Raw genomic sequence first — 12,745 nt, 5'->3', positions numbered from 1 at the left:
TTAGGGTTGGGTTAGGGTCAGGAGTGATAGCGGATGACAGCCTTAGGGATGAGGACTTGGCATCTTAAAAATCAGTGCTGTCCCTTCCTTCTTCTCGATCTGTTCCAGTCCTGTCCCCCCTCCTATTTAACATGAAGCCGCTGGGTGAGATCATATGGCGGCACAGGATTAAATACCACCAATACGCGGACGATACACAATTGTATCTGTCCGCCCCATGCCAACTCAATGAAGCGGTGGAAGTGATGTGCCAGTGCCTGGAGGCTGTTAGGGTCTGGATGGGAATGAACAAGCTTGCACTCAATCCCGACAAGACTGAATGGCTATTGATGTTTCCTCCCAAAGATTGGCTAATTACTCCATCTCTCAGTCTGGGGGTGAAATTATATGCCCCTCAGAGAGGGTTCGCAATTTGGGAGTCCTCCTGGACCCACAGCTGACTTTAGATCACCATTTGTCGGCTGTGACCAGGGGGGTCTTTGCCCAGGTTCGCCTGGTGCACTAATTGCAACCCTACCTGGATCGGGAGGCACTTCAGATGGTCACTCACGCCCTCGTTACCTCAAGACTGGATTAATGTAATGCACTCTACATGGGGCTGCCCTTGAAAAGTGTTCGAAGACTTCAGCTAGTCCAGAATGCAGCCGCGCGAGCGATTGTGGGTGCACCTAGGTACACTCACGTAATACCTATCCTCCGCGAGCTGCACTGGCTGCCCATTGGTCTCCGGACTCACTTCAAGGTGCTAGTTATTACTTATAAAGCCCTGCATGGCATCGGACCTGGGTACCTGAGAGACCGCCTCCTGCCAATTACCTCCCAAAGACCGATTCGATCACACAGGCTCGGCCTTCTCTGGGTTCCATCTGCCAGCCAATGTCAGCTGGTGACCCCCCCGGGGGAGAGCCTTCTCTGTTGCTGCTCCAGCCCTCTGGAACGAGCTCCCCGTGGAAATCTGGACCCTTACTACCCTCCCGGCCTTCCGTAAAGGTACCAAGTCCTGGCCGTTCCGGCAGGCTGGGGGCTGTTGAAGTATCCAGCCCCGTTTCATTTGTGACTGTTGTGTATTTTAATATTGTTTGTATTGTCTTATTTATCCCCTCCCCCATTTCATTGTGAGCCGCCCGGAGTCCTTCGGGAGTGGGCGGCATACAAAACCAATAAACGAAACGAAACTGCAGCTTTAACAGCTGTAACTCCAAGCTCTGCTTTTTGAAGAATTTTACTCAGATCTTTTATGGAAAGGATTTCTGTTTTTCTCATTTCTTTGTCTGTTTTAGTCTTCAGTTCCCTATTGGCTTGCCTGGTCTCCCAACCAATCGAACCAATTCATTCTCAGAGGATGGGCAGTGCCTGTTGGTGGCTGTTTTGAATTTCCTGTTTTTGCAAGGTGGCTGAGGATTCAGATACGTCCTTGACTTACAACAACAGTTCATTTACTGACTGTTTGAAGCTACAATGGCACTGAAAAAAGTGACTTATGATCATCTTTCACTTTTATGACCATTGCAGCAGCCCCACAGTTACATGATCAAAATTCAGACGCTTGGCAACAAATCCATATTTATGACGGCTGCACTATCCCAATTTCGTGTGATCCCCTTTTGCGACCTTCTGTCAAGCAGAGTCAATAGAGGAACCAGATTCTCTTAAACAACCATCTTACTACTGCAGTGAGTAACTTAAGAATTGTGGCAGGAAAGGTCGTAAAATGGGGCTTAACTCACTTAACAAATGTCTCACTTAGCCGCAGAAGTGTTGGGCTCAGTTATGATGTAAGTCAAGAACCACCTGTATATATTTCCTCAGCGTTCCACCAGCCTCCCTGGCCGCTCTTCTTGACTGGAAAAAGCTTTATAAGAGATATTTCCTGATAGATTAGCCTGCGGAGTTTAATTGAAGAAAGTAAAGCTAGGAAGATTGCAGAGCCCAGGGAACATTATTGAATATTATACAATGATTGAGGGACGTGGTGGCTCAGTGGCTAAGACGCTAAGGTTGTTGATCAGGAGGTTGACAGTTCAGCAGTTGGAATCCCTAACGCTGCATAATGGAGTGAATTCCTGTTACTTGTCCCAGCTTCTGCCAAACTAGCATTTCAAAAGCATGTAAAAGATGCAAGTAGAAAAATAGGGACCACCTTTGATGGGAAGGTAATCAGCATTCCGTGCCCCTTCAGCATTTAGTCATGCTGGCCACATGACCACAGAGAAGTCTTCAGACAGCGCTGGCTCTTTAGCTTAGAAACGGAGATGAGCACCACCCCCTAGAGTCAGGAACGACTAGCACGTATATGCGAGGGGAACCTTTACCTTATACAATGATTGCATACTATACAATATATAGGCAGTGCTGTGACTGAACACCATGACATTCCACTACATACAGAACACTGAACTAGGTTGCTCTCCTCCAACTATAAGAATTCTATTGCAGTTTTCTTCTCTTAAAAATAACAAGAACTTATTTTCCATCAAACTATATGAAGAGGCTTTAACAATGCAGAAGAAACCCTTTTGGCACAGCAATAAATGCAGACCTGTGAGAAGGACAACCTGTCCTTTTCCTAGCAACCCACCGGGGAGAAGAAAGAAGGAGAGAAATAGAATGTGACAGATTATTCTCAACAAATGTAGTCCTTAGCTTTACCCCATCCTTACTCAGGAATGAGACAGAGGCTCGTGTCCGGTAACTCTGTAACCAATTTATTTTAACACAACTTGTAACAGTAACTGGTAACAACCAGGCAGGGTGCTGGTTTAACAATGTAGCAACAGAAGGATGATCTGTGTAGAGAGAGAGGCAGAGAAGCAGCTCCAGCTGGACTGGAGTGTTCATCTGCTCTGGTGCTGAACAACTGACAGTTTGAACGAGTCTGCCTTTTATAGTTCCTCAGACTCGCCCGGCAACTGACAGGCGCGTCTGATTGGCTAAGACGCGCCTGGCTGCTGCCGAGCTGTCATTCGTAACAGCGAGGACTAACTTTTACTATACAACACTTACTAGTTTCGTGATCTTGAATTTTTGATCATCAAGCTTTCTATGTAATGTTTTATTCCTACGGTAAGCAACTTGAAGCTCTAGGATCGCTTGAGGCCTTCGGAAACCACCCAAAATTTGCACCCGCTGATCAATTTTTAATGTAATAAAATAATAAATATGTAATTCATTGTTAATTTAAAATAAATTGATTGCTTTATTTTGTCTCTCACCTACTTTTGAAGGTTTAAGGGTGGCCTTTGGACTGTGGAAGCCGATACAGCAGAACCACCCACAGATCTGGAATAAGAAGAAATCTGGAAATGACAAATCTGGAAATGAGAAATTTTCTGACAGTGAGAACAATCAACTAATGGAACAACTTGCATCCAGACATTGTTGGAGCTTCATCACTGGAAGCTTCCAAGAAAAGACTGGACTGCCATCTGTCAGAAATGGTGTAGGGTATGCTTGGGTGTGGGGTTGGACTAGATGACAAACAAGGTCCCTTCTAACTCTGTTAATCTGTATCAGAGATTCTTTATGTTTGACAGTTTATACGAGATCCCAGAGAAACAGACATGTGTCTTAAGAAAACAGAAGTTTGAGGTTACTGAGTGTTGATATTTCATTAAAAAAGCATTCACTAGGAGCAGATAGATAACTGTACGACTGAAAAAAGAATCTAGCCTTGACAAAGCTATTTTTCTCTGTCTGTTCTCCTCTCTTTTCTTTTTTTCTCCTTGATTTCAGAGATAAAGACTGACACTAAGACAGAGTAGAAGAGACAGGTGGTAAAAAGCGAGGCAAATGAATGTGACTCTGATAACAAAGCCACTAAATCACCAGCCAATGAAAAGTAAATAAAATTAATTCCAGCATTTGAGCCTCCAGTGGAAGAGGTTTATTGGTGGAAAGAGGTTGGCTATGGAGGAAGCAATCTGGATGAGCAATGATCAAGTCATGGTGGACCACCAAAAAAACCATTCTTCTACAGTTTGGGACAAAAGACTTGGCTGAAGAATAAAACACAGAATGGGAAGCCATGTCTCTAGCTGAGTTCCATTTTCTGAAGCAAAATTACATTTTCTCATTCCGCAGTTCAGTTATACTGGCTCAGTCTTTGAAAGCAGAGATGTGCTCAGCAGGCTGCTTTTTAATTTTTTTAAGGAAAGACTTGGCACAATCTAAAATGACCTGGTTCTGATTAATCTTGATCCTCTGGCTGATGATATGAGCAGTGAGAATGCTGTGAGAGTGAAGAGTAAAAGCCATGCATCTCTATGAACATAAAAGATATACAGCTTCATCTCTTTTTCCACTGTAGAAAAGGCAACATTTATAGATGGAGTTATGTGATAAGGAGGAGGATGTTTGAGGGCTGCAGGGACCACACCAATCATAACATCAGAGAATATAATATTGAATTTTATGTTTGTTTGTTTTTGACAGACTAGACAAATGTTCAGCAAAATACAGCATTAGAACTTGGGAATAGATGGTGCTCAAGAATGACACATTTTTGCATATTTTGATGAAAATAATAAATAGTTAGAATAAAAGTCACTTCTGCCCTGGATCATGTGTTTATATTTATATGAATCTCTATCAAACACTTACCTAAGTATTTTTCATATTGATTGTATGATGTCTGACCTCTAGTGGAACTACCAGCAGACTACACGTCATTCCAATCCAGTTTCTTCGTTAAACAGCTTCCTTGTGAATAATAGAGACGCAAAATTATTTATCCAAAGAAATAATTGGAGACACACTGAATTTCACAACCAAAAGTATTTGATTTAGCATGTATAGGAGAGTAGAGATTATTAAGGAAATGCACTTCGGTGCAATGGTTAAGGCATTAGGCTAGAAACAGGAAGGCCATAAATTGTAGTCCAGCCTTAGGCACAAAGCCAGCTGGATGACCTTGGGCCAGTCCCTCTGTCTCAGCCCTAGGAAGAAGGCAATGGAAAATCACTTCTGAAAAGCATTGTTAAGAAAACCAGAGGCACTGGTCCTGGCAGTCATCAGGAGTCAACATTAAATTGAAAGCACTGATATCTAGAAGGACAGACAACAGATAGATATGCTATTTAAACTCCTTGTGTTTGATATAGATAAGTATATTGTATCATTACAGCAGCAGCATCTATGATCTGGGTGGGTGTGCATTGGGTTCCTTTGATTCAATAATGTCATCTATTAGGTCCCTGGAAGTGTGCCATCTCTGCCTTCTGGAACAGCAATTCTGCAGATATTAGCATGGCTTCTACTCTGATGATGATGGAATCTGAAAACCCAGCTGTTCTCCTGGCCCTGGGGAAAGCTGGAGCCTAGTAGAATTCTATTTAATTGACATTTTTTTTCCTGATATGTATGGGGAAAAGTTTGTTTCACTTTTACTTTTTTATGTTGTAAGCCACTCAGAATTTATGTTGGATGGCCTCTGAATCTTGATGAGGAATAAGGTGAGGAAGAGGAATATGATAACTAACCAATCAAAAGTACAAAACCAACAGAAGCAAATCTAGTCAGAACTATCTGGTAGACTGTGAAAATAATACTGGTATTATTTTATTATTTATTTATTATTTAATTATTATTATTATTAATAATAATAATAATAACTCCACCGTTGCCAATCCCAAGCCCGGATGAGAAAGGAGGAGGGTTGAGGTCAGGTTGGCAACCTGGCCCCATAAAAAAAAAACCCGCCAACCCATACAATATGGTGAAAGAAACGAATAAAAATTTTATACTGCATCGGTCGTCGCGCAGGTTAACTAGGGCTGCGGCGGATGTTGGGGTCCCTGGACATCTGTCGACAAGTGGACTACAAGTGGACCAGCCAACAAACGACAAAAATATAGTGAGGATGAAAACCGTGCCATAATGGCCTGTTACTACAACTCAGAGCCAGAAAAAAGAGGCTCTTTAAAGCGAATGTATGAATTATGGAAACAACAATATCCAGATTCAAATGTTAGTGAACAACGACTAGCAGATCAAAGGCAATTTATTATACAGAATAAAGTGTTTAGTGAAGTTGAACTTCAGGAAATTCAGGCAAATTGCAAAACCAAAAAAACAATATCACAAGCGGAAATAACTGATATTCAAGACACAACTAAAGACATTACAGTAGAACTCCCAGAAGAAGCTCTCGGGGAGGAAATAACACCACCACCATTAGAACCAGTTATCACTGAACCAACTGATGAACTAACTCAAAAACAAAAAGAATTGAAAGATAAGATCATGGAGCATTTTCTGCTTAATGAGGAAAGACAACGTTTACCATCACTAAAAACTGTGCCTAAGAAAATTTTGGCCCCTATCATGAAAATGGTTAATGCGGTGTTTTCAACAATTGAATCAGGATCCATCTTGGAAACAAACCAGTTAATGGACAACGCAGCTGTAATAGTCACTAATGAACTAGGCATTAAAATCAAAGTACCTAGTCACACAACAGAAAAAGCATCAAAGCCAAAGTGGAAAATCCGATTAGAACAAAAAATAAAAAAATTAAGGGCAGATGCTAGTAACTTAAAGAACATGCATGAGCAACGGCTTAAAAACATCAAAATCATAGATCGGCTAATCAGAAGATATAGATTGGATACAAGAAACTTCAATGAAGCTGTAGAGATTGTAAAACAGCAGATAACAGCAACAGCTAGAAAAATTGAAAGATATGAGGCACGAATCATCCAATATAAACAAAATCAGCAATTTCGATCTGACCAACGGCGTTTTTATCAAAGTCTTAATGTGAATGGTGACACCAAAAGTGAAAAACCAGAAAAGCAGGCCACAGTTGAATTCTGGAAAGAATTGTGGGAAAATGCAAAGGACTACAATAAGGAAGCAAAGTGGATACATGACTTTGAGAAAAGCATTGGCAACAAACAAATGCAAGTATTAGAAATAACAACTGAGATGGTCAAGAATTGAGTAAAAAAGGTAAAGAATTGGACATCACCTGGAAAGGACCAATTACATGGTTTCTGGCTCAAATATCTGACCAGTTTACATGCAATATTGGCCAGGCAACTGAATGAAATTTTACAAAAGGGCCAAATTGATGAATGGTTGACAACTGGAAAAACATACTTGATTCAGAAAGATGCAACTAAAGGAACAACACCTGAAAACTACAGACCAATAACATGCTTGCCAACAACCTTCAAATTACTCACAGGCATTATTGCAGATAACATGATGGATTATTTGGAAACAAACAACATCTTGCCAGTAGAGCAAAAAGGCAACAAAAGAAGGAGCAGGGGCACAAAAGATCAGCTCCTAATTGATAAAATGATATTAGAAAATTGTAAGAACAGAAAAACGAACTTGAATATGGTCTGGATTGATTACAAAAAGACATTTGACTCACTGCCACATAGTTGGATAATAAAATGCTTAGAAACAACTGGCATTAGCAAAAATATTACATCTTTTACTGAAAAGGCGATGAAACAATGGAGAACTGAGTTGGCAGTAGGGAATGAGATCTACGGAATGGTTAATATCAAGCGAGGAATTTTCCAGGGTGATTCACTTTCACCTCTTCTCTTCATCATCACAATGATCCCACTATCAGTAATCTTAAAAAAAATGAAATTAGGCTACCAAACAGCCAAAGAAGCTGAAAAAATTTCGCATTTACTATATATGGATGATTTGAAACTCTATGGAAAGTCAGAAACAGAAATCCAATCATTGACAAACACAGTCCGAGTATTCAGCACCGATATTTCAATGCAGTTTGGCATGGAAAAATGTGCCACTGTATCCATAAAAAGGGGCAAAATCACTGCATGTGAGGGAATTGAAATGCCCAATGGCCAACTAATTAAATGCAACAAGAATGAAGCCTACAAATACTTAGGCATTCTGCAGTTGGATAACATCAAGCATGGAGAAGTAAAAACTATTATCAGGTGAGAGTACACCAACAGAGTTAGGAAAATTTTGAAATCTAAATTGAATGGTGGAAATACAATCAAGGCCATAAATACCTGGGCAATACCAGTTATAAGATACACAGCTGGTATAGTTAACTGGACACAAGCTGATTTGGACATTTTGGACCGAAAAACCAGGAAACTAATGACAATGCACTACAGTTTACATCCACGTGGTGATACTGATAGATTATACCTGCCCTGAAAATCGGGTGGCAGAGGATTATTACAAGTGAAGCAAACAGTTGAAGAAGAAAAACATGCACTGGCTGATTATTTAAAAGAAAGTCAAGAACATCTATTAATTGAAGTAAAGAACAAAAATCTACTGAAGGCCCAACAGACGAAACAAGAATACAGAAAAGATGTGATAAAATCAAGAATGGAGAGTTGGCAGAACAAAGCACTGCATGGCCAATTTCTGGAAAAAATAAAAGATAAAGTGGACAGTGAACAAACTTGGTTATGGTTAACAACAGGTACATTAAAGAAAGAAACAGAGTCACTAATCCTGGCTGCGCGAGAACAAGCTATCCCAACAAATGCCATTAAGGCCAAAATCGAAAAATCCTCTGATGATGCCAAATGCAGACTTTGCAAAGAAGCTGATGAAACTGTTGATCACATACTCAGCTGCTGTAAGAAAATCGCCCAGACTGATTATAAGTTGCGGCACAATTCAGTAGCACAAATGATCCATTGGAATTTGTGCAAAAATTATAATATTAAAACAGCAACAAACTGGTGGGAACATCAGCCTGAAAAAGTCACCGAAAATCAGATGGTGAAGATCTTGTGGGATTTTCGCATACAAACAGACAAAATACTGGCGCATAATACACCAGACATCACACTGGTTGAGAAAAATAAGGTCACAATCATAGACATCGCAATACCAGGTGATAGCAGGGTCGCCGAGAAGGAACATGAAAAAATCGCAAAATACCAGGACTTAAAAATTGAAATTCAACGACTATGGCACAAACCAGCAGTGGTAATTCCAGTGGTAATTGGCACACTAGGTGCTATTCCAAAAGCACTGGAATTACATTTAAAACAGTTAAAAATTGACAAAATCACCATCAGTCAAATGCAAAAAGCCGCACTGCTTGGAGCTGGACGTATATTACAAAAATATGTTACGACGTCCTAGGCCCCTGGGTGGGGCCCGACTAGTAACCAATGCCAAATCCAGTGAAACAACTGGCCACTGTGATACAATTGTAGTATAAAAATAATAATAATGGCCACACTTGTTGGGTCCATACATACACTATACTGATTCATTAAGGTATCCTAGGTTCTTGGGAAAAACTCAATGCATATGAAAGCCATCAACTAAAGAACTGGCAGTTGTGATTTCACATTGTTGTGAACAGATGGTAAGAATAATAATAGCAAGTAAACTGACAAAGTATTATCAAACGTGAATTGGAATATCTGCAAGAAATACCATTTGCCTGCAAGCAAGGATACATAGGACTACAAAGCAGCAGAAAATGAAGAAGACAAAGTGGCCTGGGACTTTAGAATTCAAACAGAATAGAATTCTAACATATTATGTTATGTTATGCCAAATAACACTCCAGATTTAACAATTGCTGATAAGACAAAAAAAATGCAATTCCTGGAGATGCCAGAATGGAAGATAAATAACTGGAGAAAACCACAAAATGGAAATAGACCTGCAAATAGAATGACTATGGCAAAGGAAAGCAAAAATAGTACCAGTAGTAATAGATGCCTGAAGTGCAATTCCAAAACATCAGGAACACTATTTGAACACCATCGGCATTGACAAATTCACCATCAGTCAATTGCACAAGGAAAATTTTCTTTGATCATATAATTATATTTGTTCATATAAACAGCTTGAATCCTGTAATACTTTTAACACCATCAAAGAACATTTGCCTGTTCCACGTCCTTGGGAAGGACAATATTTGCACGAAAAATGCCAAATCCAGCCTGAACATCAGGTTGACTATGTGATCAATCATAAGTAATAATAATATAAACCTGTGGATAGCCATCAGTGACGTGTGGTGAGGTTTATGGCTGGTGAGGCACTGACACAGTGGTGGGTTTCAAATTTTTTTAGACTTGTGGACTTCAACTCCCAGAATTCCACAGCCAGGCATGCTCAGTTCCGATTTAAAGCGACAGCATTTGTTTTTCTCCTTTGCGAAAGAAGTTTCCGTCTTTCTTTTTCTTTTTGTTCTCCCTTCCCCTCCTTCCTCCCTCTCTCCCTCCCTACCCCTCTCTCAAACACACACATACACACAGAGAAGTTGGATTGGACTATCTCTCCTACCCCCTTCCCTCTCTCACTCACTGTCTCTCAAAACACACACACACACACACACAAAGTTGGATTGGAGGGAGAGCACCAGCGAGGAGACCACAGGAGGAGGCAGGAAGCCAGTCAAAGAGCCATACTGGAGCACACATACTTTCTCCCAGCCCCGGAAGGATCCAGCCCAGATTCACTGATTACAGGTTTGAAAAGTCAACATGGTTCTGCCTGCAATCAAACTACACTTGGGGAGGGAGAGCACAAATGAGCCAGGGTCCTTCCCTCCAGACTTTGCCCAAAGCCCCGCACCAGGAGGATGAAGTTTGACTTCCTCCCCCTCCCTCCGACCCACACGTACCTTTTCCAGTTGTTTCAGAGAGGATTTCAACTCTGCTCTTGCCCCGGGTCCTCTGAAGAAGCCCTGCCCAAATGAGCGCCCTCTACTATGAGAGGGGGAATTTTTAGGCTTTTAACCCTTGCTTAACTCTGCTCGAGTAATAATAAAACGCCTAAAGTCAGACTAGATGAGGCACACAGTTCCCCTGCCTCATAGTAGAGGGTGCTTTTTTAGAGGCTTTTTTAAACAGAGTCATCCACGGAGAGGCAGCAACTAGCTCAGCCTGACCTCAGCCCTCGCCTTTTTCCTTTTACATTTTTTTCTTTTCATGATGGGAGTGGTGAGGCTGTGTCTCCCCTGTCTCACCTGACTGCACGTCACTGATAGCCATGTACCTTTTATTTAATTCAATGGTTCTTAAACAGCAGTATACATACACATCAGTGAAACTGTGTAATTGCAGACTTGTGTTTGTCTAACTAGCTTACTCCCAATATTCCCAATCGTTGTTACTGTTGTTGTTAGTTGCGAAATCTTGTCCAACCCATCACGACCCCATGGACAATGTTCTTCCATGCCTTCCTGTCCTCTACCATTCTCTGGAGTCCATTTAAGCTCACGCCTACTGCTTCATCCAGCCACCTCATTTTCTGTTGTCCCCTTCTTCTTTTGCCCTCAATCCTTCCCAGCATAAGGCTCTTCTCCAGTGAGTCCTTCCTTCTCATTAGGTGGCCAAAGTACTTGAGTTTCATCTTCAGGATCTGGCCTTCAAAAGAGCAGTCAGGGTTGATCTCCTCTAGGACTGACCAGTTTGATTGCAGTCCAAGGGACTTGCAGGAGTGTTCTCCAGCACCATAGTTCAAAGGCTTCAATTCTTTGGCACTCAGCCTTACTTATGGTCCAACTTTCACAGCCATGCATTGCAACTGGGAAAACCACACACTTTTGTTGGCAGGGTGATATCTCTGCTTTTTAGTTTGCCACCTAGTTTTGCCATAGCTTTCCTCCCCAGCAGCAAGCGTCTTTTAATTTCTTGGCTGCAGTCCCCATCTGCGATGATCTTGGAGCCAAGGAAAATAAAATCTGTCACTATTTTAGTCAAATATGACTGGTGAACCCAGGGCATGTGATGATTTTATGGCTACTGAGTCATGCAGATCCAGGAAATTGAGTTAATTTGATAAACTCTGAGTCAATCAGCTCTAAGTTAGTGTTTTGCAGTCTTGGATTGGCATATTTTGTCTTTAGTAGCTTGGGGTGCACTTCAGTGAACCCCAATGACTAAGCTCCAGTGCTTGGCACTGGCAGCAGAAAAGGGGGAAGAAGACGTTTGAAAATATTGCTGAAATTCAATGCCACGAGACCCCAAATAGTAGATTTATGCCAACTTTAGATCTGAGTAGATTAAAATTATTCAGAGGTTTTGGGTTTTTTTTTAAGAAGTTGGGGGAAAAGAGGGATGCTGGAGGAGTGAAAAATGCTGTCATCCTTCTGGCAGGTTCATTTCCATGCGATTAAAAATGGTTCACATACAGCAAAGGACTTCCTATGCGAAAAGCCTGTGGGTGATTTCTCTCAAATGGGTTGCTAAGGTGAGGATAAAGCTTGAAATAGTTTATACGGGGAAGAAAAGAGCATGTGGGCTCTAACATTGGATTGTTTGTCAAAGTGTGTTTTGAAAAACCTTATATATATATATATATATATATTTGTGTTTTTTATTTGTGCTGATAAATAAATAAAGGGAGACTAGTATAGATCTATTTCAAGCTATTTAGCTCTCATCAGCTAGCCACACCCTTACTGGGATTCGAACCTGTGCTGTATTGCATCTTAGGCAAACGTCTTAGCCATCAAGCCACAGGTCTCCTCCTTATCAGCTGAAGCCAGGGAAGAAGGTATATATTAGTGTCACAACCCCTGGTAAGCCCCAATTATGGGAGGAAGCTAACTGCTTCCAACATCTGTCAATCGGCTCGTCACAAGAGTCCATCACGACAGAAACCCAATATTTTTACTGTTGCCTTTTTGTTATATTTGTGTTTTTTATTTGTGCTGATAAATAAAAGGCAACAGTAAAAATATTGGGTTTCTGTCGTGATTGTGACGAGCCGATTGACAGATGTTGGAAGCAGTTAGCTTCCTCCCATAATTGGGGCT

General features: G+C 41.1%; 2 long non-coding RNA genes across 5 annotated transcripts in view; one reads left to right on the top strand and one right to left on the bottom strand.

The window, feature by feature from the left end:
* LOC116505784 overlaps nucleotides 1–3,302 on the top strand; it is a 56,026-nt gene extending 52,724 nt beyond the window's left edge. The window contains exon 3 of the long non-coding RNA XR_004254971.1: nucleotides 3,225–3,302. This is a non-coding gene — a long non-coding RNA (uncharacterized LOC116505784). The remainder of the gene's footprint in view (nucleotides 1–3,224) is intronic.
* Nucleotides 1–12,745, bottom strand: part of LOC116505783 — a 51,291-nt gene that overhangs the window by 25,704 nt on the left and 12,842 nt on the right. For 2 of the 4 annotated variants that reach the window (XR_004254968.1, XR_004254969.1), the window contains exons 2-3: nucleotides 4,600–4,698; nucleotides 3,213–3,311 (exon numbers count right to left, since the gene is read on the bottom strand). This is a non-coding gene — a long non-coding RNA (uncharacterized LOC116505783). Of the gene's footprint in view, nucleotides 1–3,212; nucleotides 3,312–4,599; nucleotides 4,699–12,745 lie in introns of those variants that run through there. The other 2 variants (XR_004254970.1, XR_004254967.1) reach the window with 1 other exon arrangement.

Source organism: Thamnophis elegans, chromosome 3 (genome assembly GCF_009769535.1).
Source record: "Thamnophis elegans isolate rThaEle1 chromosome 3, rThaEle1.pri, whole genome shotgun sequence".
NCBI lineage: Eukaryota > Metazoa > Chordata > Lepidosauria > Squamata > Colubridae > Thamnophis > Thamnophis elegans.
Note: the sequence above shows the minus strand (reverse complement) of the source record. Positions and strands in the feature narration are given on the sequence as shown.